Source organism: Pseudorca crassidens, chromosome 11, assembly GCF_039906515.1.
Source record: "Pseudorca crassidens isolate mPseCra1 chromosome 11, mPseCra1.hap1, whole genome shotgun sequence".
In the NCBI taxonomy this organism is placed as follows: Eukaryota; Metazoa; Chordata; class Mammalia; order Artiodactyla; family Delphinidae; genus Pseudorca; species Pseudorca crassidens.
Genome location: NC_090306.1, coordinates 2,024,930 through 2,050,623, shown reverse-complemented (window position 1 = coordinate 2,050,623; position 25,694 = coordinate 2,024,930). Strand labels below are relative to the sequence as shown.

Below are 25,694 nucleotides of genomic sequence, written 5' to 3'. Positions count from 1 at the left end.
GGTCTCCTTTTTTGCAGGCTGAAGGTTCCTAGTTCCTGTTGTTTTTTGTGTCTGTCCCCAGTGGCTAAGGTTGGTTCAGTGGGTTGTGTAGGCTTCCTGGTGGAGGGTACTAGTGCCTGTGTTCTGGTGGATGAGGCTAGATCTTGTCTTTCTGGTGGGCAGGTCCACGTCTGGTGGTGTGTTTTGGGGTGTCTGTAGACTTATTATGATTTTGGGCCGCCTCTCTGCTAATGGGTGGGGTTGTGTTCCTGTCTTGCTAGTTGTTTGGCATAGGATGTCCAGCACTGTAGCTTGCTGGTCGTTGAGTGAAGCTGGGTGCTGGCGTTGAGATGGAGATCTCTCGGAAATTTTTGCTGTTTGATATTATGTGCAGCTGGGAGGTCTCTTGTGGATCAGTGTCCTGAAGTTGGCTCTCCCACCTCAGAGGCACAGCACTGACTCCTGGCTGCAGCACCAAGAGCCTTTCATCCACAGGGCTCCTTAATTTGGGATGATTGGTTGTCTATTCAGGTATTCCACAGATGCAGGGTACATCAAGTTGATTGTGGAGCTTTAATCCGCTGCTTCTGAGGCTGCTGGGAGAGATTTCCCTTTCTCTTCTTTGTTCTCACAGCTCCCAGGGGCTCAGCTTTGGATTTAGCCCCGCCTGTGCGTGTAGGTCGCCGGAGGGCGTCTGTTCTTTGCTCAGACAGGACGGGGTTAAAGGAGCTGCTGATTCGGAGGCTCTGGCTCACTCAGGCCCGGGGGTAGGGAGGGGCACGGAGTGTGGGGCGGGCCTGCGGCGGCAGAGGCCGGCGAGACGTTGCAGCCTGAGGCGCGCCTGTGCGTTCTCCCGGGGGAGTTGTCCCTGGATCCCGGGACCCTGGCAGTGGCGGGCTGCACAGGCTCCCCGGAAGGGCGTGTGGCTAGTGACCTGTGTTCGCACACAGGCCTCCCGGTGGCGGCAGCAGCGGCCCTAGCCGCTCTGGGCGGCCCTAGCCACGTCCGTCTCTGGGCTCCGCACCCCTAGCCGCGGCTCGCGCCCGTCCCTGGAGCTCTCTCAAGCAGCGTTCTTAATCCCCTCTCCTCGTGCACCAGGAAACAAAGAGGGACGTAAAAGTCTCTTGCCTCTTCGGCAGTTCCAGACTTCTCCCCGGACTCTCTCCCGGCCAGCCGCGGTGCACTAACGCCCTGCAGGCTGTGTTCACGCCGCCAACCTCAGTCCTCTCCCGGCGCTCCGACAAAAGCCGGAGCCTCAGCTCCCAGTCCCGCCCGCCCCGGCGGGCGAGCAGACCAGCCTCTCGGCTGGCGAGTTCCGGTCGGCCGGATCCTCTGCGCTGGAATTTGTCCGCTTTGCCCTCCGCACCCCTGTTGCTGTGCTCTCCTCCGCGGCTCCCAAGCTCCCCCACTCCGCCTCCCGAAGCCTCCACCCGCGAAGGGGCTTCCTAGTGTGTGGACACTTTTCCTCCTTCACAGCTCTCTCCCGCTGGTGCAGGACCCGTCCCTATCCTTTTGTCTCTGTTTAGTTTTTTCTTTTGCCCTAACCAGGTACGTGGGGGGTTTCTTGCCTTTTGGGAGGTCTGAGGTCTTCTGCCAGCGTTCAGTAGATGCTCTGTAGGAGTTGTTCCACGCGTAGATGTATTTCTGGTGTATCTGTGGGGAGGAACGTGATCTCCGCGTCTTACTCTTCCGCCATCTTCCCGGAAGTCCCCAATCACGACTCATTGAGTTTCTGTTCCTCAGGTTGCTTTTTGCTGTTGATGTGCTAAGCCCTCTGGATACAGAGCAGTGTCTGGTGTCCATGCACACATTGCTGGTCAGTCCCATAAACTGCGTTGCTAAAAATGTCGCTTGGGTTGACGGCAGGACTTCATTGTGATGAGGTATCACTTCAGACTTTGTCTTTCCATTTAGGTTCCTCTATATTACCTTTTGGTATCATTGCCAAAGCGTCGTGAGTTGAGTTTATTGTTAGAAGTTTTCATAATTTGACTTATGTTTTCACACTTGTGGCCATCACAGGGGTGTAACTGGCATGTTTAAATCCTGGATTTCTTTACTTAACCTGTAATAAGGTTTAATTTTCAGAGTGCCTAAAACTCTGGTAGGACTGGGAAAGCATAGAGAACACTTGCGCAACTCGTGTGTTTGTGGTGGGAGGAGGCCTCTCGGTTCATTTTCTTTGACATATCGTCTTTCTGACTTTCCATATGTAAACAGAATGTTAGACTCATTGTTCTGCAGTTAGTATTTTAACTGAAAAGTGTCGTGTGTACTTATTAATGTCAACATAAAGATCTGCATATTCTGTTGAACAACTGCTTGGTGTTCCCTCGTATAGATGTCCCATTGTTTTTTCTATCACTTTTCTGCTCAAGGTCATACAGATTTTTTTCCAGTTTTGCAGAATTACAAACAGTACTGCAAAGAACATTGTTATACTTGCGTCTTCTCACATATTTAAGCATATTCTCTGAGAGAGATTCATTAGTGGGATTACTGAGTCAAAACGTGAAGCAAATTTTATTTTGATTCCCGTTGCTAAACTCCTCTTAACAGAAGGCTCTACCACAGACTCCTGTCCACAGGCTCCTGCGTGTACTGTGTATTATCTGGCTTTTAAGGTTTGCTGACCCACTTCTATATTTGGGATGCCTTCCGTTACTCCCTCTCGTCCCCCTTCAGCAGTGTGGTGTTCCACAGTACTGTACTTACTTAGCCCTCCACCGATGGCCATTCAAGTTACTCCTGACACTTAGCCATTTTACACACACTGCTGCAAAATAGAATCACGTTCGTAAGAAGACAGAATTTTCATAAATATAAGAATAACTTGTATAAAAGGCATTTCAACCGATGTGCGAGTATTTCTGTAGCATAAAACCCCAGCAGTGGAATTGTAGAGTAAGAGAGCATATGCATCTGTAATTCTAGCTAATATTGTTGAATGAAAAAGCAGGGCGGAAAGCAGTGTGCAAAGTGTTTTCAAGGGGGAGGCAAAAGCATATGTGTATGCAGGCGCACGCATGCTTATGTGTTATCCTCTAGGTCAGTGGGAGGGAAGATGACAGACAAAGGTCAGACAAGCACACACACGCATAAATATATAATTTTCAGTCGTTTAAAAATTTTTAACCATGTGAATGTATTGCCTATGTAATATTTTAAATATTTCTTTAACATAGTAGTAAAAGCATGAGCTTTCAAATTGGAACTAAATTTAAATGTATACTGTGTGACCTTCAGCTAAACATTTAATTTCCTCTCAATCTCTGTTTTCTCACGTATGTAAATGAAACTAGTAGATGCTTGTCTTGAGAGTTGCATAATTCAGTGAGAAGCTGTGGCAAAGTGGATAGCACAGTGGCCAGCTCATGCTGCACTGGAGCAGAGAGTCAGTTCTTTTGGATTCCTTCCATTCTTTCAGCCAAAGATATTTCTGTAATATGAAATCCTGAGAGGTAGTATTTGGAGGGATAAAACTGAATCAGAGAATGTCTGTTGTCTGTTGCACTCTACTTAAACGTGAATGTAGAGGCAGAATTGAACCATTTGTTTTACTCCGAAGAAGACCATTACCCAGGCTTGATCTTTGTGACGGTGACTTCTTTTATGTTACCAGACAATGGAAAAATGAATACGAGTGGGAAACTAATATATATTTATTACTTTTATATATATACACACACACGCAGAGAGAATAGAGCTGTTACAGTGAGTAAAACATTTATTCAGAAGCTGACATGAGCAACCCTTAAGCCAGGCTCATATGTTATCAGGCACGTATGTTGTAGTCTTGTATTGATGTGTGTGTGTGTGTGTGTGTGTGTGTGTGTGTGTGTGTGTGTAAACTGGATCTACTTATAAGCCGCTATAATTTAGCCAGTGATAGCTTCTGGGTAATTCCTGCAAAGAAATAAATTTTGAATTAGTGTTGTGTATGTACGCATAGCGGAAGAATATCAGCTTTTGAAAATAACAAGTATATGTTATCACTACAATATATTAAAATGTCTTGTGTTTCTTCCAAAGTTACTCCATTAGTTTTCCCTCCCAAGTCATTTGTACCTCAAGGACTTCATAAAACTTTCCTTGTCAAGAATATCAAATTAGAAAATACTCTTGGCAAGTTTCTATAAAACTTTCTAGAAACCAGTGGTTTCTATAAACATCCAAGCTGCCTTGAGTATTGGTCTCCAACTCCAAAGAACCGAAGAGATCCTAAGTGCAATTCTTTTTGTTTTGTTTTGTTTCTTTTTTGTTTTATTCTCTTCCCAAAATTTTGCATCTTGCATATGACTTTTATCCTTTCTCTCTGCATCAGTTTGCTTGGGAGTGCTTCAGATTACCCACTCCAATCTCTTTGCCACTTCAGATGGTCAGCAATTATAAAAGATAAGGTGTAGCTATGAAAGTCCTTCTTTTTATATTTACTACTTAAGAGAACAGACAGTGATTTTAGGTATTTAAATTGACTTCATAGGATATTAATCTAATTACTGTCCAGACTTTCTTCTGAAATGTTACAAGAATTCATATTCAGAAGCATACTCAACTGCTGTAACTCATTCTTATGTCAATATACTATCTACTTCTTTCCCTGTAAGTCTTTGGATGACCTCTGCTTAAATTCACTAAAATATCTGAACAGGTAATATGTATACACACACATACTGCATTCTGTGTTACTGAAGGAAGTTTCACTTAATAATACTTTCCTGTTTACATGTAGAACATTTTGATATTTCATGCCGTTTCACTTATTTCAGTACAGTTAGAACAGCACTAAAATAACGGATACTGCTGTGTTCTTTACTTTGTTTATCAAGAGTTCTGGTGTCCACCATTTCTAACTCTTTGAAGATGTTGCAAAACCTCAAGGTTTTCACATATTTTCCTCAGAAGGTCAGCTTCCACATGGCCTACCTTATCTATAAACATTACAGTTTCTACGTGTGGACTACAACATACACAGTTATGCAGCAGGTCTGCAGTTTGTATTCTATTCTGCCTATATAATATAGAATATCCAGTGTATACAACATTCAAAAATATTTTGGGGGGTAGCTTTTGCAATTTCCATTTTAGAATTTTTTTCTGTGGCCGCAAAGCTTAGCTAACCCTTAAAGAGTCTTATTATTACAAAAAATATTGAAGAGAAAAGAAATGCCACGTGGTCCTTCTAGAATGATTCTGGGACTCCTCTTTGGCTCTCCTGCTCACAGACATTTTGTTTCTAAATACTTGATTTCTCTTGTCCTCTCTGTACCCTAATTTGTGCCTTCATGGTGATTTTTGCTTGGATTTCCTTAATTGCCTCCTAAGTGGTCTTCTTGTCTCATTGTAACGCCTGCTTCACATTGCCTGACATAATGATTGGTATAAAATTCAGAGCTGCTGAATCTTCTCCTTAACATTTTTCAACGTCGCTGTCTCCGACCCTTTACATCCTGCACAAGAACACTTCTTTTTCTTAGTGTGGTATGTGTGGCTCTCCGTGATCTCTGTCCTGCTTTCTGCTACCCCTACGTGTGGTTGTAGTTCACTTATCCTTGTGGCTGTGTAGTAGTCCAGTCTATGACTGTACCTTAGTTTATTTATCCATTCAGCTGTAGGTAAAAATTTGTTTGGATATCTTTCAGTTTGGATATCTTACAGAAAGACCACACTAGATTTTATTTACCTCTTTACTTATAGTCTCTTCCAATAGGTTCACTATTTATTGAGGCCAGATTGTTTTCGTCTTTTACCTTCTAGTACATTACATGGCCTGTGAGTGTTTTTTGAAAGAATGGAGAGAGGGAGGAGGAAGGTTATTCTATTATTGTAGAACAAATTAGACAACATCCATCGCCATTCTTAGAATGGTACTTTTTTTCTTTATAAATTTATTTATATTTGGCTGCGTTGGGTCTTCGTTGCTGCGCACAGTCTTTCTCTAGTTGCTGCAAGTGGGGGCTACTCTTTGTTTGTGCGGGCTTCTCATTGCGGTGGCTTCTCTTATTGTGGAGCACAGGCTCTAGGCGTGTGGGCTTCAGTAGTTGTGGCTCATGGGCTCTGTAGTTGTGGCTCACGGGCTGTAGAGCACAGGCCTCAGTAGTTGTGGTGCACGGGCTTAGTTGCTCCGCGGCATGTGGGATCTTCCCAGACCAGGGCTCAAACCCATGTCCCCTGCATTGGCAGGTGGATTCTTAACCACTGCGCCACCAGGGAAGCCCTAGAATGGTCCTTAAAAAAACAAAATCTGCCCTATATTTCTCAGGCTGCTTCCTGCAGCTGTGTTCACTCATAGGCCTTTGTAATGGAAAAGTGAATTCTCAGCACCTCTTTTTAAAATGTAGGGATTTATTGAGCTGCGACTTTCCCATTATCTCTACTTAGTAAATTCTTCCACTTCCATGACTAGGGAGCACATATTTATTTCTCTTAGAAACAAAGTTGTCTACATGAAATCAGTGGTAGAGTGTTCATATATAAAATTAAGCTCTCACAGTTGGTGGAAGAATACTGATGTCAGATGGAATCAGACCTGTACCTTTCTGAACCTTTCCATGCCAGGAATCCACTAGGAATGAGATTAACCCTAGAATTTGAAAAAGGGAATCCTTATCATGTAAAGTGTAATCTGAGGAGATACAGAATTAAGAATTCCAGTCTGTTTTCAGATGCATTCATAAACTCAGTCTTTACTGAGTTCATCCACAATTTTCCTTACATGTTTTTATTCAAGAAGTTACAATGCTGTGATTGAAGCATAGGGAATCCCTCAGGATTTTGTCCTGGATTTAACTTAGTTTCTTGATATGCATCTACATTGTGTCTTTTCTAAACTGGAAGCAAAACTGATGCAAATAGAGGTGGCCCTGGTCAGTTCACAGTCACTCTAATAGGAAGCAGGATTGACTAATGGGGTGGAAAATAAAGGTTTGTTTTCTTTTAATACATTTGAGAGAGAAGTAAAGTCACCCCTCATTATTTGTGGGTTCTGTATATACCAATTCACCTGCTGCTAACACTTATTTGTGACTCCAAACGCAGCACTCAGACACTCTCACAGCCATTCGTGGACGTGGGCAGAGTGACCGGGCTTTGTGACCCACCTCCGTGCACATCCCGCTGGGGCTGAGCCGCGTGCTGTCTGCCTTCTCATCTGGCTCTCACACTCCACACAGGGTCCTCTTCACGGTCTGTGGAGGCCACTTGTTTCCCCTCTTTGCACGAAGGGCTGCCTGGTGTACCTCTGATGTGCCTTACGGAGGAAACACGTGTGCTGGTGAAGCTCCATTCAGGCGTGAGCAGTAAGTCGTGTCCTTGGCCTGGAGTCCAGTGTAATGAGTCAACAGTGTATGTTAAATATGTGTCTTTAACAAAAACACGCATAGAACACGGTTAGGTATTGACTGGTTGTGTACACGTTGTACCCAGAAGCTCACAGGAACCTCGTCCTGTATCTCCCTTAGGAGCAGCAGGTCAGGATTTGTGAATTCAGTGTTCACAGCTACTTTACAGAGCGCCACTGCCACGAGTAAGGGGCATCGTCTGTACTTGATCGCCTTTTACTCCTGCTGTTAACAAGCTGGATTTACTCCTATTTTCTCAGTCTTTTCCCTCCTATTACAAATCAATTGACCTTCACTTTGCTACACATATTTGTAACTTTATCTCAGGATTAAATTGTTTTTACTGCATATTCTCATGAGACACAAGTACCTCTTGTGGAAGTGGCGGTTGCCTGCTGCTCATACACCGTGGAGCCTGACTGTCAATGCTGTTTTTAAGTCATCAATTGTACTTTGAATTATCAGCATAGAAAATGTAGCTTCTGCTTTGAATTATCTCTTTTACTTCGGAGTGTAATTGAAAGGCAAGCTAGGCTTCATTCCTAGAAACTTGAGACTTTTAAAGTTTGTTCTACTCCTGATGAAGATTCTCTATGGGCACTTCAGATGGAGTATCTTTTACCCGTGGTTTTAGGTACTATCCTGGGAAAGCAGGCAGTTGGTTTAGAAATCTTTATAAATAACACTTGGGTGTTTATAGAATAAGTGTTTGTCTTCCTTTACTGTTTCCTGCTTCCATAAGTTTATTGAATTCATTGTACCCAACTACACAGTGTGGAGCATTTCTCGCCTTTCATGCTAATAAAGTTAAGTAAATACATAATCGCTCCCATGTTAATAGCATATTCCTAGAAATAAGGAATTACTTCTTTCCATGCCAGTCCTTTTAGAACCAGTGATCAGATCATTTTCTGTGTTTTAATGCTTTGAGGAGTAGTCAGTCATATGCTTGCAAGTTTGTAATCGATTGAATAAATGTCCTTGTGCTCATATAGGACTATATACTTAAATTGATATCTACCTACTTGATACGGTAAGGGACTTAGATCCCGCATTGTTAAAGTATTCGACATTGAATTAGTCTTATACCGTGTTTAGAACTATGGGAATTTCTAATCTACACCTGGGGCAAAATACCTAATTGGAGACACCGCCTTTTTCAATATGAAATTTCAGAATTTATTTACTTAACAAAAGTTAAGAAGCAAACTGTTATCTTTTCTGTCCTCATTGTATGTGGATGCTCTATAATATTTTGTACCCTACTAGTTAACCCTCTCCTTTTTTTTTCCCTCGAGACTGTTTCTTCCCTTTGACTCTGTGGTACCTTTTTCTCATACTTCTTATTTATCTCTAGTAATGACCTTTTTTTTTGGTTTTGAACCGTAATTCTGTATTTTAGTTATTTGTTTGTAGATCCGTGTTCCCTACTTCACTATGAATCGTTTCTCACTTATCTCTCTCCATCGCAGTACCTAGCACGCGTTCATTATTATAATATATAGTAGATAGTAAGTAATTATGGATGTGAACTGTTTGCACTACTTGAGCATTGGTGCTCCCTTCGGCCTGAGCTTGCCTGTCTGCCATCCGCACTCACTCTGGGCAGGTTTCCCTCCCTTTACTACTGAGAGGTTATGTTGAAGAAGGGGAGCTCTGGAACCAGACTGCCTCCTGAGTCCTCTGTCTTCAGCCTGTTTTCACCTTTGAATTCCGACTTCACTCGCTGCTAAACAGCTTTTCACACAGTAAATACGGCAGTGTCGTTTCCCAACTTAAAATTCTTTCAGTAGCACCCATCTCCTGGAGGATAAACCTCAACTTCTTACTTAGAGAGCCCTGCGCAGTCTAGTCTGAGCTGTCTTCCTAGCTCCTTCTTCTGCCCTCTCTTCTCTCCTCTTCTCCTGCCCCTTACTTACCCTTGCACCATACACGCAAACACCCTAAACACAATGAGTTTTGACCTCTTGTGGTTTGATGGTTTGCTGGAAATGGGGCCACTGCAGTGTCCATGAGGAAGCAGTGATGTTTACTTTTGAGGAAGGCATTCCCCTCTTCAGATTTATTAATTCATTTAACAAACTTAAATTATTAAGTCTGGTCATTATTATTGGCCAGACACTGATAGGTGATGGGGGGGGGCAATAATACAAAGGTAAATAAAACCCCGGGAGTTCACAATAGAGAAGACAGGCTCAAAACGAATGTAAGATGGTATCTGGTAAAGGTATGGAAGCTCAAAGGAAGAACCAGCTCACAGGGAATTTGATGGGGAGGAGATCACAGAGGAGATGATGACCAGTGAGTTATGGTTTAAAGGTTAAGATTTCCGCCACAGAGGGAAGGAGGAGCGGGGGGGAGACTCATTCTGGGCTGGGCAGCGCTGGAGCTGCGTGGATGGAGGGAGCTGCTCAGTAGGGACAGACTGTACTTGAAGGCTGGGGAGGTCTTCTGTGCGGATGAAAGGACGAGTGACCCCCGTCAATCTGCAGCACTGAAGGCATGGCTTGTTCGGGCAGCAGCAGGCAGAGAGTTGGGAGCGCGCTATGAAGACATCAGTGTGTGTTTCCCAAGCTTTGGGCATTTTTCCTGTATTTCGAGCCTTTATTGTAAGGATATAAAAATAACAAGTTTGGGGCTTCCCTGGTGGCGCAGTGGTTGAGAGTCCGCCTGCCAATGCAGGGACGCGGGTTCGTGCCCTGGTCCAGGAAGATCCCACATGCCGCGGAGTGGCTGGGCCCGTGAGCCATGGCCGCTGAGCCTGCGCATCCGGAGCCTGTGCTCCACAACGGGAGAGGCCACAACAGTGAGAGGCCCGCGTACCGCAAAAAACAACAACAACAAGTTTGTATCTCTTAGGAATACCCTGTGGTCACCATGTGGGCAGTAGATGAGGTTGGGGAACAGGCAACGAGAGCCTGTCGGGAGGGGGTACGGGAGCCCGAAGAAGCGACTTCAGTCAGGAAATGGCAGAAAGGGTGGCGAGTCTCTCAAGAGTAAAACAGAGAGAATTTAGGTCACTGGTCCTTTCTGAGACTCCCGAGAGGCAGTACAGTTTTTTTTACATTACAGACTTCAGAGTCAAACAGGGCTGGACACAAACCCTGTCTCTGCTGCCTACTCTGTAGGTGTGACCTTGGGCAAGTTAGCCTCTGTGAACCAACTTCCATCACTTATAAGAATGAGCAGAGCAGTCACTACCCACAGGGTTGCTGTCAGCATCTTGCCGTGAGAAGAGAGCACGGTGTGGACCAGCTCCCGGTGCACGTCGGTCTCCTTCCTTCCTTTCCGTTCTCTTACTTTACATGTAAGGGAACTGGCACTCGGAATGGCCAAGTGATTCGTGCACAGTCAGAAGCCAACTTAGTGACAGAACTGGTGCCAGATCCCACTTTGATTGCCACTGGATTCTTTCCACTATTCCAGGAAACATCCGTATTCACTTAATTCTCGTGTACAGTTTTCAATGAGGAAAAAAAAAACTATTGGTTCATCTTTTTTTTCTATCTTGATAAGATCTGGGGCTTATAGAAATTGCTGTGAATTAAGCATTCATACACTGACCCCATTCCAGAAAGGCGGGTGTTGGATTCCAGCATATGAACATCTTCAGTGATGATAATTCCACAGTTCTCAGCAGTTTCTTTTAGGTCCACCTCTTCTCACCTGGTACAGTTCTCCAATTCTGAACTTCTGTCTTTATTGAAAATTGCTGTAACTTGCCTCAGTAGTCATTTTCCCATTTTGAGCCTGTTTGTATTTTCTAAACTTTTATTTCCGACTTGCTTTTCCAGTTTGCCAACCTCAATTTGTCCATTTTAGGTTTTGTTGGATTAATTCAATCCCCTCTGACTTTCTTTTCCACATGTGATTTTCGTTACTCTTGCTGATTAAAAATGGGTAAGAGTTTGTGTGCCTCAACAGTGGATTAATAAAGAGAATTCTACTCTAGGAATTGAGAAACCTTATTTTTCTTCCATCTCTCTTTTTATTGCTAGGCTTCTTCAACATCACAATAGGAAAAATTACATTTGTAAAGTAATCTTATATCTTAAAAAAGAGGGTCCAAGTTGGTATACAGTATATTTTGTGAGGAATGTGAATATTCTATATGCTTTTGACAATAAAGTTGGGCATGAGTATGTAGTGTCTGAAACCTGAATAATATTAAAGCCTGAGTGTGGGCAGAAAGAATAGTACATCCGTTGCAGAGAAATTGTGTGGCCACGTTTTACCCAGAGAAAAATTAAAGACTTAAACCCACATTCCAAAATAGAAAAGACGTTGGGAAAATATTTTGCTTAGAAGGAATGATTGCTTTTTGTTTTTGTCTGCTTCAAAAAACAAAACAAGAAACCGGAAAACCCCACGTGTTTCTTCTCTTAAATGTGCAACGCGGAAGTACTTCTTGAGACGATCGCCAGCTGTTTCTCCTCCCACTGTGCTTCTCTCTCTACCGGGATTTCAGTTCTGCCGTGGTACCTTCTAAGCTCTGCGTCTCAGTCAGACTTGAGCCCACATTGTTAGGGTCATATCAGAGGTGAGTCAGTGCTCCTGTCTCCCCCGAACTCACATGTCCACTTTCCCACCCTTAGTCCTGATCATAGGGTATTCGAATGGTGGCCATGTAATGGCAAATCCAGTGTTAGGCATTTCCTACTCTGAGCTAATCGATCCAGTAAATTAAAGTGGATAAATGGGTGCAGTAGGTTGAAAACATACCTGTCTGTTATGGATTTGCTCTTACTTTAGAGAAGGCAGAAAGTCCAGGACGCCTTAAGAGGCCCAGCCTTCTCTCACCCTTGGCACCTGACAGGCATACTGTTGAGGTGATAACGAACCTGAAAGTCTGCCCTCCTGGCCGAGTGGGAGGGGAGCCCAGACAGCGTACTCGCCTCACTCTGGAGCCTGCCAAGCTTTTTACTTCTTCCTAGAACGCATCTCAAGAAGATTAACTGGTGGACTTTCCAGGGTACCTGTCACTCATGGAGACCAAAGGAGAATATACATCGTGTTACTCTCAGCAGAGCAAGTCAGAGGTTATAGTCCCAGTCACTGTAATCCAGGCAAAGAGGAAACATTGGAAGGACTGTGTGTGTGTGTGTCTGTGTGTGTGAGTGTGTGTGTGAGGGGGGGGCAGAGAGAGAGAGAGAGAGAGAGAGAGAATGAGAATGAATTATGTGCAGAGAAGTAACTGTGGCCACATTTTACCCAGGGTGAGGGTGAGGGAGATACATATATTTAAGAACTATCTGATACTGCATATAGTAGGCCAAATTAGTCATCCCAGAATTACTAGCTACACCTGTTTCTTTGATTTCTGGGAATGTTTTCGAACCATCTCAAACTCAATTGAAAACAATGTCAGTACTTAAAGTAAACCTTCCAGAGTTGTTTTCAGTCTCAGATGCTGGTGAATCTCTCATCATTCTAAATGGAGATTATGCTTCCGCTGACCATTGTTCTCCAGGTCTCACAGCAGCAGCGAAGCATTTGCTCCCTCTTCCGTCTGTCCACCCCTCCCCACCTCACATACTGCACCCCTGTGGGCAGCGGCACTTCGCGCACACACTCTGCCCCACACAGTGGCAGCTCAGTGTGAACACGCAAACATTGTTTAATTAATGAATGTTCACTAAACATGGAATATTGCTTGCGTTTGAAAGTCTCTAAAATTTAAAAATAATTATATGTAGCAAAAAAATTTATTACTTTTGTAATGTATGATACCCTCTGCATTGCTCAATGTTCCTTTTATAAACACTCCTGTAACCAAAAATCTTTACTTGTGAACAGCAAACCTTTACATGATGAGTTGGAATGTCACTGTGTACTTACTGGGTGAGAAGAGCTGTGCGCCTCTTCCTTTACTTTGGCAACTCGTTGTTTTGTGTCTTGTGATTTCTCTTTTTTAATAAGTCAATCAAATGCAATAAGATATTTTTTCAGTTTCTGATACTCAGTCAGTAATTCAAGTAATAACATTTTGTGTGATTCCAGTGTTCAAGACATGGGGTGTTTTTTTTTATGGAAAATTTTAAACATATTTAAAAATAGAACAAGTAGAACAGTGAACTTTGGTGTTTGTCATTCATCTTTAACAGTGATCAACTTATGACTAATTTTATTTTATCTGTATTCTTACTTCCCCCATTCTGTTTTATTTTGAAGCAAATTGTAGACATCATATTAGTTTATCCTAAGTCATTCAGTATATATTTCTAAAAGATGAGAGTTCTGTTTAAAACATGGCAACAGTACCATTATCACAGCTGAAAAAACTTAACAGTAATTCTTTATTTTCATCAAAGTTAGTGTTAGCATTTACCAGGCTGTTTCTAAACGGTTTGTACTTTCAATTATTTGTAGCTTGTGCAACTCAGCATCCAAACCAATGTCTATGTTGAGGCTGCTTTGTGTGTCTCTTAAGTCTGTTTTAAGTTCCCTTCCATCTCGTTTACCCCTTTCAGTGTATTTGTTGAAAAAAACCAAGTTCTTAGCCCTGCATTCTGGGTTTTGCTAATTGCATCGCTATGGAGACGTTTAACATTTTTCCATTAATAGAATTTTTTATTATAAATTGCCTCTTAGATTTACAGGCTTGTCAGATTACAGTATTTTCAGTAATCATCTTCTTGTTGGTAATGTTGCTATTTAATCATATAGGTCAAAATTAGAGTTAGAATCTCAGCCATTTTTTAGCTGTGTGAATTCAAATAAGTTAATTAATTTATCTGTGTCTCTCCCATCTCTGAAATGAAAATAATTATAGCGCCTCTTTAGGTTGTTGTGAGAATTAAATTAAATCAACATTGTTATCAGTCATGGTTGTGATCATAGTAGTCAAAAGGTGTATCAATGGCTTAAAATTGGTCCTCTGATTTCAGGAAATATTTGATAGGTCATTTCCTACTTATTATGTGATGAAACACTTGTCTTTTTGATATTCATAGAGAGGCTCCTTCTCCTTCCTTTCTTGGTCTCAGGCAGAATATGAACTTAGGGAAGTTTTTTTTATTTATGTAGTGTCAATTCTTTTACTTTTTTTATTTTTTAAATGTTTTTTAACATCTTATTGGAGTATAATTGCTTCACAACGTTGTGCTAGTTTGCGCTGCACAACAGAGTGAATCAGTCATATGTATACGTATATCCCCATATCCCCTCTTCTTACCTCTCCCTCCCTCCCACCCTCCCTACCCCACCCCTCTAGGTGGTCACAAAGCACCGAGCTGATCTCCGTGTGCTATGCAGCTGCTTCCCACTAGCTGTCTGTTTTACATTTGGTAGTGTGTATATGTCCATGCCACTCTCTCATTTCATCCCAGCTTACCCTCAAGTGTCCTCAAGTCCATTCTCTACGTCTGTGTCTTTATTCCTGTCCTGCCCGTAGGGTCATCAGAACCCTTTTATTTTTTGATTCTATATATATGTGTTACCATGCAGTATTTGTTCTTCTCTTTCTGACTGACTTCACTCTGTATGACAGACTCTAGGTCCACCCACCTCACTACAAATAACTCAATTTTGTTTCTTTTTCTGGCTGAGTAATATTCCACTGTATATAATGTGCCGCATCTTCTTTATCCAGTCATCTGTCGATGGACACTTAGGTTGCTTCCATGTCCTGGCTATTGTAAATAGTGCTGCAGTGAACACTGTGGTACGTGACTCTTTTTGAATGATGGTTTTCTCAGGGTATATGCCCAGTAGTGGGATTGCTGGGTCATATGTTAATTCTATTTTTAGTTTTTTAAGGAACCTCCATACTGTTCTCCATAGCGGCTATATCAATTTACATTCCCAGCAACAGTGCAAGAGGGTTCCCTTTTCTCCACACCCTCTCCAGTATTTATCGTTTGTAGATTTTTTGATAATGGCCTTTCCTTCATTTTTAACTGGTCTCACCTTTTAAAACCTCTAGTAGTTGGATTTGGGACCTTCCTAGATTAATCCTCAATTTCTCTTATATTTTTAACTCTTTGGGTTTTATTTCTTCAGTTTCCGGGGTATTTTCTTGACTTTCTTTCAGTCCTTTTGAATTTTTTTTATTTTGGTAATGAGTGTTTTAACTGTCTTATAATCTGAATGTTCTTTTTTCATGACCTCCTAGACTTTGTTTTGTAGCTTTAATATCTTCTTGAATTTCTCTGAGAAAAGTAATTAGACCTTTTTAAGAACTTTCATCTGTTTCCTGAGTGGTATTTCCTTCTACCTCAGTTATTATTTATTTTCTCTTTCATTTTGGAGGTTTTCCACATACGTCTGATGATCCTTAATGGTCCATTCATATTTAGGAACTGAGTTGATTGCAGTAGGTGGCTGCATTGAGATTCCTTTAGTGGTGTTTATAGGTTTACTGTCCTGCTAGGCCTCTCCTCTGAATGAGGCAGCTGGCAAGTAGTTTTATTTACATAAACAGAACTTGTTAACTGTCAGACATCTCGCTGGGATGGATGGGCATAGATCCAGGTTGGAGGGCCCCCAGTCTAGAATGAAGAATTTACTCGGGGGCGCCGATTCTGACATAAGAGCTTTACATCTCCTTAAGTAGTTTATTTGGTATCATAGAGGACCCCGTCATATTTCTTTGCTTGCTCGCTTGTTATAGCTGGGGAAAATAGTAAGCCGTGTGTCCTGTATAAGAAGACAGGAAAGTGAGGAGGGACAGCTGCTGCAGTGAGTTAGTAGTTAGAGTTTGAATGAATTCCCTTATTTTGGGCTCCTCCTTTCTGTCCCGCCCACAGGCTTGTTTGAGTCCTGAATTTCTTTGGAGTCTTTCAGGGAGTACTTGCTCCCATCTCATTGTTAGCCTCCTACTGCATTTCCCTGGACTGCGGGATACTCCTCCAGTCCTGTTCATCTGGCAGCACACTTGCTTCTTTTTATCTCTTTTAGAAATTCTTTGAATGCTCCCATCTGATATTGATACTAAAGAGATACAAATAGGAAATAAACCCATAACAGAAGTTATTTCCTTTTTATCTTTCTTCAGTATCATTTTAATGGTCTCCATTGGATTGGAGGAGCTTTCAGACACCAAGCTGAAAGGGATAACGGGAAGTTCATATCGCTACTGACAAATGACACAGTTATTGAAGATCAGTTCATTCATTCATTCACCAGACATTGATTAAGTAGCATTATGTGCTAGAAAGTACTCTAATATCAAGAGATATACAAGTGATCAAGACAGATAAGAGCCCTGCCTTTATGGAGGTGGAGGATAGGATACATTTTAGTGTATTTTAGACATAAAATAAGTAAACAAATAAGATAGTTTCAGACAAGGATTAAGTAACGGGAAGAAAATATAAGAGATCTTTCATAGAAATTGACTGCTGGAGGGATCTTATAGTATGTTGGGGTTGGGGAAAATTTTAGATCAGGGGGTCTAAGAATGCTTCTTTTAGGTCTTCCTTGAACTTTATCTCCTTAATGTTGTAAAGAAGTTAGCCATGTGACTGTCTGGTGTAAGAGCATTCCAGGCATAAATCGGTGCAAATATAGAGGCCCTGATGCAGGATTGAACTTGGTCTGTTAGAAAAACAGAAACAAAACCACTGAGTATAATAAATGAGGGGATTCATAGGAAATGTGCCCAAAGATGTAGGCAAGACCCAGGTCATTTAAGATCTTAAAGGAGTTTGAATTTTATTCTAAATAGAGTGGGAAACCGTCAGGGAATTTTGACCAGGGTGGTGGCATGGTGTAATTCATGTTTTTAATGTTTATAGATCTATAATATATTTTGTAAGTTGAGCCTTTGGCATTCTGATGGTTTGGACTTTGGGGATGAAGGAAATGGAGGAAGATTGCTCATTTCGTTTTGGCTTGAATAATTGATCCCACATAGTTCTGTGGATAGTTTTATTCTGCTCTGGTGATGTGCCCTGGGTGGCCCAGATTTCAGCACTGGCCACAGTGGTGACCCTTACTTAGGTTGCAAGATTTCTAGTTCACACTCAAGTGCTCAGACATTTATTCAGCATAGCCAGGATGGATGGAGCCAGAGGGACTTCCAGGCTTAGCAGTATACTGTGCTGGAAGTAGTTCTCTCCCACCAAACTGTCATGCTTCTGAATTTGAGATGACTCTAAGTTTTAAAACAGCCACCTGAATGTGAGGAGTACACTGTTCAATTTACGTAAGTGAGAAGGTTCTGCCATGGTTGCTTGGTCCAGTTTTTCAATCGTAAAAGCCTGTAGTAGCAAATTCAGATGTATTCAGGGGCTAAGCAGATAACGTAAATTATTGAAATGGAAAATAATATAAACGATTAAAGTGAGACAGTGTCAAAGCATTCATGTTCACTTAAAAACAAAATACCATGCAGATGAAACACTTGTGTAAACCATATATAGACTGCGGGAAGCAATTTCTGGCATCTCTCTAGTCTTGTCAACAGTGCTTTGTGGGGGAGCAGTAAATTTTTATTTTTCAAAGTGGAAAGACAAGTGGCATCAGCATTGTGGAGGCATAAGATGTTTCCTCCCACCTACACCCCCCCCCCCAAATATCCAGCATCCATCTAGGAATAAAAGTGTCTTCGTGGGAGCTGTAGGATCTGTCATCATACACAGAGATCTGGAAGGAACATCGCCCACCCATGCATTGTGTGTGTAATAGGCAGACAGACCTCATTCCCTGCTGTAGACCCTGAAGTGACTCGTGAACCAGCTCCAGGTCCTCTTGACTGAGGTCTGGGAGCCCCTGGAGAACACTGACTTAAACAGTCACCCACAGAGAAGAGAGCCTTTGTGGAAGTCCAGGTGTACAGAAGATCTAGCACTCCACTGGAGTAAAAAAAGTGAGTTTGGATGCACTGAAGCAGGCAGTTAGGAAAGCCTGGTGGTGGCTGCCCCTTCAAACGTGAAGGCAGCAATCAAAACTCAAAGGAACCTCGAAAATCAAGGAAGCACGACACCACTGAGGGATCACAGTAACCTTCCGTACTGAGCCTGAAGATGTGGAGATCCATGATTTACTCAGTAAAGAATTCAAAATACCTGTTTCAAGGAAACTCAGTGAACTGCAGGAAAACAGAAAGACAATTTGGTGAAATCAGGAAAATAATATAGGGACAAAATGAGAAGTTTAGTGAGATAAGAAATCATGAAAAAGAACCAAACAGAAATTCCTCTCTCTCCCCTTCTCTAACTGAAGGATTCCTTGTGTGTGGGCTCTTGGCCTCCTGGAAGTTATCGTGTCTCTTGCATCATGAAGGGAGAAAGGTTGAGATGCAGACTTAGGCTAAGAGAGGCCAGATCGGTCCATTTGAGGATCAGTGGATTTCATTCATTTCATTGAGTGTAATGAGAAGTCTGCTGCATCAACAGCAGACTTGGTCAAGCAGAGTAAAGAATCGTGAGAATGAAGACATGAGCTTTGAAATTACCCAGTCAGAGGAGAACAACAATAACACAAGAGTGAGGAACACCCAAATGATCTGTGGGTACCATCAGGAGAACCAAGTTGTGAATTATTGGGGTTCCAAAAGGAGAAGAGGGTGAGAAGGGGGCAGAAAGCTTAGTTAAAGAAATAATAACTGAGAACTTGCCAAATCTGGGGAGAGATTTGGATATTGAAGTACATGAACCTCATAAGTCACCAAACAAAACAGCTTAAAGAAATCCTCTCCTTCCTATCCAGCATGGTACTGATACTCCTTGCCAGCACAGTTAAACAAGGCATAGAAATAAAAGGCATCAGGGGTGAAAAGGAAGAAGTAAAATTGTCTCTATTTGTACATAACATGATTTTATATATAGAAAATCCTAAAGATATGACCAAAAAACTTAGATCTAATTAACAAAGTCAGTAAAGTTGCAGGACAGAATCAACATACAAAAATCAGTTGCATTTCTATACACTGACAACAAATTATCTGAAAAAGAAATAAAGAAAATGTTCCTATTTGTAATAATATCAAAACAATAAAATACTAAAAATAAATTGAACCGAGGAGGTAAAAGATCTATATATGGAAAACTCTAAGACTTTGATGAAAGAAATTGAAGAAGACACAAATAAATGGAAAGATATCCTGTGTTTATGGATTAGAAGAATTAATATTCAATATTAATTAACATATAGACATTATGTTAAATGTCTGTACTATCCAAAGCTATCTATAGACACCTTATCTCTCCTAAGATTCCAATGGCATTTCTTACGGAAGTAGAAAAAACAATCGTAAAATTTGTATGGAGCCACAGAAGACCTCAAGTAGCCAAAGCAATCCTGAGAAAGAAGAACAAAGCTGGAGGCATCACTCTTCCTGATTTCAAACTATATATAAAGCTATAGTGATCAGAAGACTATGGTGCTGGCATAAAAACAGACACATAGACCAATGGAACATAATTGAAAGCCCTGAAAGAAACCCATACGTACATGGTCAATTAGTTTATGACAAAAAGAGCCAAGAATACTCAGTGGGAAAAGGAAAGTCTCTCAATAAATGATGTTGGGAAAACTGGACCACTACATGCAAAAGAATGAAACTGGACCCCTGTCTTACACCATACACAAAAAATCAACTCAAAATAGATTAAAGACTTGAACATAAAACCTGAAACCATAAAGCTCCTAGAAGAAAACATAGGGTTAAGCTCTTGATATTGGTCTTGGCAATGATTTTTTGGATTTGATGCCAAAAGTAAAGGCAACAAAAGCAAAAACCAACATGCGGGGCTACATCAAACCGAAAAACTTCTGCACGGCAAAGGTAACCATCAAGAAAATGAAAAGGCAATCTACCAAACGGGAGAAGATATTTGCAAGTCATGTCTGATAAGGGGTTGATACCAATATATATGAACTCATACAACTCAGTGGCAAAGAAAACTAAATAATCCAATTAAAAATGGACAAAGTACCTGAATAGTCATTTTTCCAAAGAAGATACTCACATGGCCAACAGGTATGTGGGAAGGTGTTCAGCATGACTAATCATCAGGGAAATGCAAATGCAAACCACAATATGAGATATCACCTCCCACCTGTTAGAATGACTATCATAAAAAAAAAAACAGGAAGTAACAAGTGTTTGTGAGGATGTGGAGAAAAGGGAACCCTTGTGCACTGTTGGTGGGAATGTAAATTGGTACAACCACCATGGAAGACAGAGTTTCCTCAAAAAATTAAAAATAGAACTATCATATGATCCAACAACCCCACTTCTGGGTACATATTGTAAGAAAATAAAATCACTATCTCGAAAAGATATCTGCTGCATCCCCATGTTCATTGCAGCATTATTTACAATAACCAAGACATGGAAACAACCTAAGTGTCCATCAACAGATGAATGGTTAAAGAAAATGTCTCACACAAGAATATTATTCAGCCATGAAAAAGGAAGGAAATCTTGTCATTTGCAATACATGGGATAGACTTAGAGGACATTATGCTAAGTAAAGTAAGTCAAAGAAAGACAAATATTGAAAGATCTTAACGTGTGGAATCTGCAAAAAAAAAAAAAACCATCAAAAAGAGGTTAGATATGTGGTTACTGGAGGTGGGCAGTGGGGGAGTTGGGTGAGGGTGGTCAAGATGTACAAACTTCCTGTTATAAGATTAATAAGCACCACAGGTGTAATGTACAGCGTGGAGTCTACAGTTAACACTGATCTGTGGTATAGTTGAAAGCTGCCAAGAGAGTAAACCCTAAGAGTTCTCATCACGAGGGAAAAAAATGTTTGGTACTATGTGAGGTGATGGATGTTAACTAGACTTATATGTGGTAATCGTTTCTCTATATGTCATTATGTCATGTACCTTAAACTTATACAGTGTTCTATGTTGATTCTGTTTCCATAAAACTGATAACGATAAAAGAAATCTCTCCAAGAAACTTTGTAATAAAGTTGTCAAAAACCAAAGACAAGCAGAGAATCTTAAAAGCAGGAGAGAAGAAAGCTTAAATGACTTACAAGGGAATCCCTATAAGGCTGTCGTTGCTTTATCAGCAGAAACCTTACTCCCAGGGGAGAGTGGGATGATACATTCAAGCCGCTGAAAGAATAAAACTGCCAACCAAGAATACTTTACCTGGCAAAGCTGTCCTTGAGAAACTGAAGGAGAGATTAAGAGTTTCCCAGACAGACAAAAGCTGAGGGAGCTCATCATCACTGGACCTGCCTTACCAGAAATGCTGAAAGGAGTTTTTCAAGCTGAAGTGAAAGGTCGCTAATTAGTGACTTCAAGTCACTAAACACACTGGTAAAGGGAAGTATATAATCAAATTCAGAATATTCTAATACAGTAATATAGTGGCGTTTTAACTCTGATATAAAACAAGAGTTTTAAAATTCTGGAGTTAGGGCTTCCCTGGTGGCAGTGGTTGAGAGTCCGCCTGCTGATGCAGGGGACACAGGTTCGTGCCCCGGTCCGGGAAGATCCCACATGCCATGGAGCGGCTGGGCCCGTGAGCCATGACCGCTGAGCCTGCGCATCCAGAGCCTGTGCTCCGCAGCGGGAGAGGCCACAGCAGTGAGAGGCCCGCATACCGCAAAAAAAAACCCAAAACAAAAACAAAATAAAATTCTGGAGTTAAAGGATAAGAGTATTAAAAATAACTGTAACTGCTGTAATTTGTTAATTAATACACAGTATTAAAAGAGATAAAATATGACTTCAAAACCATAAAAGGGAGTGGGTAAAGGGGTAGACTTTTTATGTATGATCTAAGTTGCTACTACCTTGAAATAGACTATTGGAGCTATAAAATGTTTTATTTCAGCCTCATGGTAACCACAAAGCAGAAACCTACAGCAGATTCACAGAAGACAAAGAGAAGGGAATCAAAGCATAGCACTGTGGGAAATCACCATTTCACAAAGGAAGGCAGGAAGAGAGGAAGAAAGAAACAAGGGAACTAGAAAACAGCCAGAAAACTATGAATAAGATGGCATATTAGGAAGTGCTTACCTTCAGTAATTGCTCTAAATGTAAACGGGTTGAATTCTCTTATCAAAACACATAGATGAGCTGTATGGATAAAATAACAAGACCCAACCATATGCTGCCTACGAGAGACTCACTGTGGCTTTAAAGAGACACATAGGCTCAAAGTGAAAGAATGGAGAAGGATATTCCCTGAAAGTAAAAACAAAACGAGAGCCGGTGTAGTTACACTAGACAAAATGGACTTTAAGCCAAAAACAGTAACTAGAGACAAAAAGATCATTATGTAATGATTAAGGGGTCAGTTCATCAAGAAGACAGAATAGTCATAATTTTATATGTTCCCAACATTGGAACACCTGAAAATGTTAAGCAAATACAAACAGATCTGAAGGCAGCAGTAGAGAATACAGTAAAAGCAGGTACTCCAGCACCCCACTTTAAACAGTGGATGAGTCTTCTAGACAGAAAATCAACAAGGAAACACTGGACTTGAATCAGAGTGGAATGGTTTTATTTTTTTCTTGTTATAAAAGAGTACATGCTAATGTGTTTAAATCCAGTTATTTCATAAACATTTAGAAAGGGAAATTAAAATCACTTGCAATCCTACCCTAGAGCTAACTAATTATTTGTTGTATGACTATTCTTCATTCTGTTTGTATCTCCATATAAAGATTTTTACCACCTAGCAATAAATATGAAAATCTTTCTAAATCAGTTAATGATGTATATCATTATTTTAAATATCATAATATTCCACTGAATGATATACCACAAGCTATTTTTCTGGTCTCCTTTTGTTAAAGTGTTTTCCAGTTCCTGTTATTTTAACTCTAAGTGGTATATTGCCACTTCATTCCACCTCTGTTTTTACTGTTCTTCCAGAGAAACAAATACTGATTTAAAACATTGGATATTAACATTTCTATTTTCCCATGAAATTCCATTCATTCTATACTATAGGAAATACGTGACAGAATTGGGGGATTAAATGAGGTTTCCCAGAGATATAAACTATATCCCACAAACACATATCATCTACTAGAGAAATTTAGTTACTTAACATATTCAGTCATGAAAACTGTTGTGTGTCTACCATGTGTTTAGGCATTGCTCTAGAATAGGCTTTCCTAGGTGTTGTAGTTATGTTTTTTAACTTGCAGTTGCCTTTCTTTAATTCAAATTTTAAAAATTAATTTATTTATTTGGCTGCATCGGGTCTTAGTTGTGGCACATGGGATCTTTGTTGCAGCATGCAGGATCTTTTGTTGCAGTGTGCGGGCTTCTCTAGTTGTGGTGCACAGGCTCCAGAGTGCGTGGGCTCAGTAGTTGTGGCGCATGGGCTCCAGAGCCTGTGAGCTCTGTAGCTGCAGCACGCAGGCTTAGTTGCCCCGCAGTACGTGGGATCTTAGTTCCCCGACCAGGGATCAAACCCGCGTCCCCTGCAGTGGAAGGTGGATTCTTAACCACTGGACCACCAGGGTAGTCCCTAATTCAAATTTTTTATTGAAATAAAAAAAACATAGCTCTTTCACTGGAGACTCGCACGCCACCACTGAGGCCGCCACCGTTTCCCTAGCGATCCCTGAGAAAGTCCACCATATTCGCGAGCACTCAGCACCCACATCGGTGGGCGATGGAAGATTGCCTTTGCCGTCGCTGCAATTAAGGGTGTGGGGTGAAGATCCGCCCTTGTGGTGTTGAGGAAAGCCGACGTGGACCTGACCAGGACAGCCCACTGAGGATGAGGTGCAACGTGTGGTCACCATCCTGCAGAATCCACGCCAGTACAGGACCCCAGACTGGTTCTTAGACAGACAGAGGACCTGAAGGATGGAAAACACAGCCAGGTCCTGGCCAAGGGTCTGGACAACAAGCTCCGGGAAGACCTGGCGCGACCGGAGCAGACTTGGACCCACATAGGCTGTGCCACTTCTGGGGACTTGGTGTCCAGGCCAGCACACCAAGACCACGGGCCGCCATGGCTGTACTGCAAGTGTGCCCAAGAAGAAATAAACTTGTGGGCGTTGTCTGTTAATAAGTAGTTTATACAGTTAAAGAAAACACATAACATAAAGTTTACCATCTTAATCATTTTTAAATGCAGTTCCATAGTGTTAACCAATCTCCAGAACATTGCATCTTGCATTAAAGAGCTCGTCCTTTCCCCTTGCCCCAGCCCCTGGTCACCAGCATCCTACTTTATGTTGCTATGAATTTGACGAATTTAGATAAGTCTTCTAAGTGGAATCATACAGTATGTCTTTTTTTGACTGGCTTTTATCACATAGCATGATGAACTCAGGTTTCATCCACGTTGTAGCGTGTGTCAGGATTAATTTGAGGCTCCAAGATCAGCCTGGCATACTTAAGGTAATTCTGTGGACAGGTTTGTTTCTGAATCACTGAGTGGATATTCACATCTTTGTTTGAACTTTGGAAAAATATTTATCAGAATTTCTTCTTGTATTTCATAGAGAGATAAACAGTTGGTGCCGGTTGCTGGTCTGTCTTGGGAATTCATGAAGGCAGGAAATCATAACATACTGTGTTGATGGATATAAAAGACATATGAGCTGGGTTCAGCAGGAGCTTGAAGCAAGCGAGGGACCCAAGTCTACCTGGGATGGTTAAGGCAGGCGTCACAGACCCCCTAGCTGTCTCTTAGGAGGAATAAGAGAAGAGAGCTTTGAAAGTATTAATAGACCAAATAAAGTAGAAAATGAAAAGTCATAGAGGTATGAAATACTAAGGTGTATTTGAGGAACCATCAGAAATTTAGTATTGCTGGAGCAAAGAATATTTGAGGCAAATTCTGAAGGAAGATGCTGGAAGGGCCTTGTATGCTATGCCACTAATTAAAATGTTTGTTCTGTGGACATAGGGAACAGGGAAGTGACACCGTCCGATCCATATTTTAGGTTAATAGTGCTGGTTCTGTTAAGGATGGATTGGAATGGGGAGAGAGCGGAGCAGAAGACCAGTAAGGAATCCGTTGGATGAGTCCAGACAGGAATACTCTCTAAATTTAAGAATTAAGCACACTCGAAGATTAATGAGATTAAATACCTAGGTGATCTTTTTGCCTGTCACTCATGCTGTCCACAACTCCTGACAGCCCCTGAACTGACCAGTCCTGGCACTCGGCAGCTTTGAAGTGTTTATTCAGAAACGTCCCTGTTTGTACAGACAGGTGTAGGAGTTCCTGGGCTTAAAGCAGATGTTGCAGCTCTTCTGGGGTTTCTTGTGTCGGCACCATGAGACCAGCAGAGCCCTGTGCAGACAAGCTTCCGAAGCAAAGGACCGTTTTTTTCCATTATAGACTCCATCACGCCAAGGAGAGTACCATTTGTTGCAACTAGTTAACCCGTATCATTGATTTTAAAATATTTCATGGCACATTCAAATGATAGCAGTTTTGGTATTAATCTTTGTAATTTACAGTTTGGGAACTCTGCTTCT

At 41.5% G+C, this 25,694-nt stretch overlaps 1 protein-coding gene and 1 pseudogene across 17 annotated transcripts in view; both read left to right on the top strand.

Moving 5' to 3' along the window:
- Positions 1–25,694, top strand: part of ERC1 (ELKS/RAB6-interacting/CAST family member 1) — a 399,699-nt gene that overhangs the window by 257,925 nt on the left and 116,080 nt on the right. The window lies entirely within an intron of this gene.
- Positions 20,008–24,248, top strand: LOC137202664 (small ribosomal subunit protein uS13-like; annotated as a pseudogene).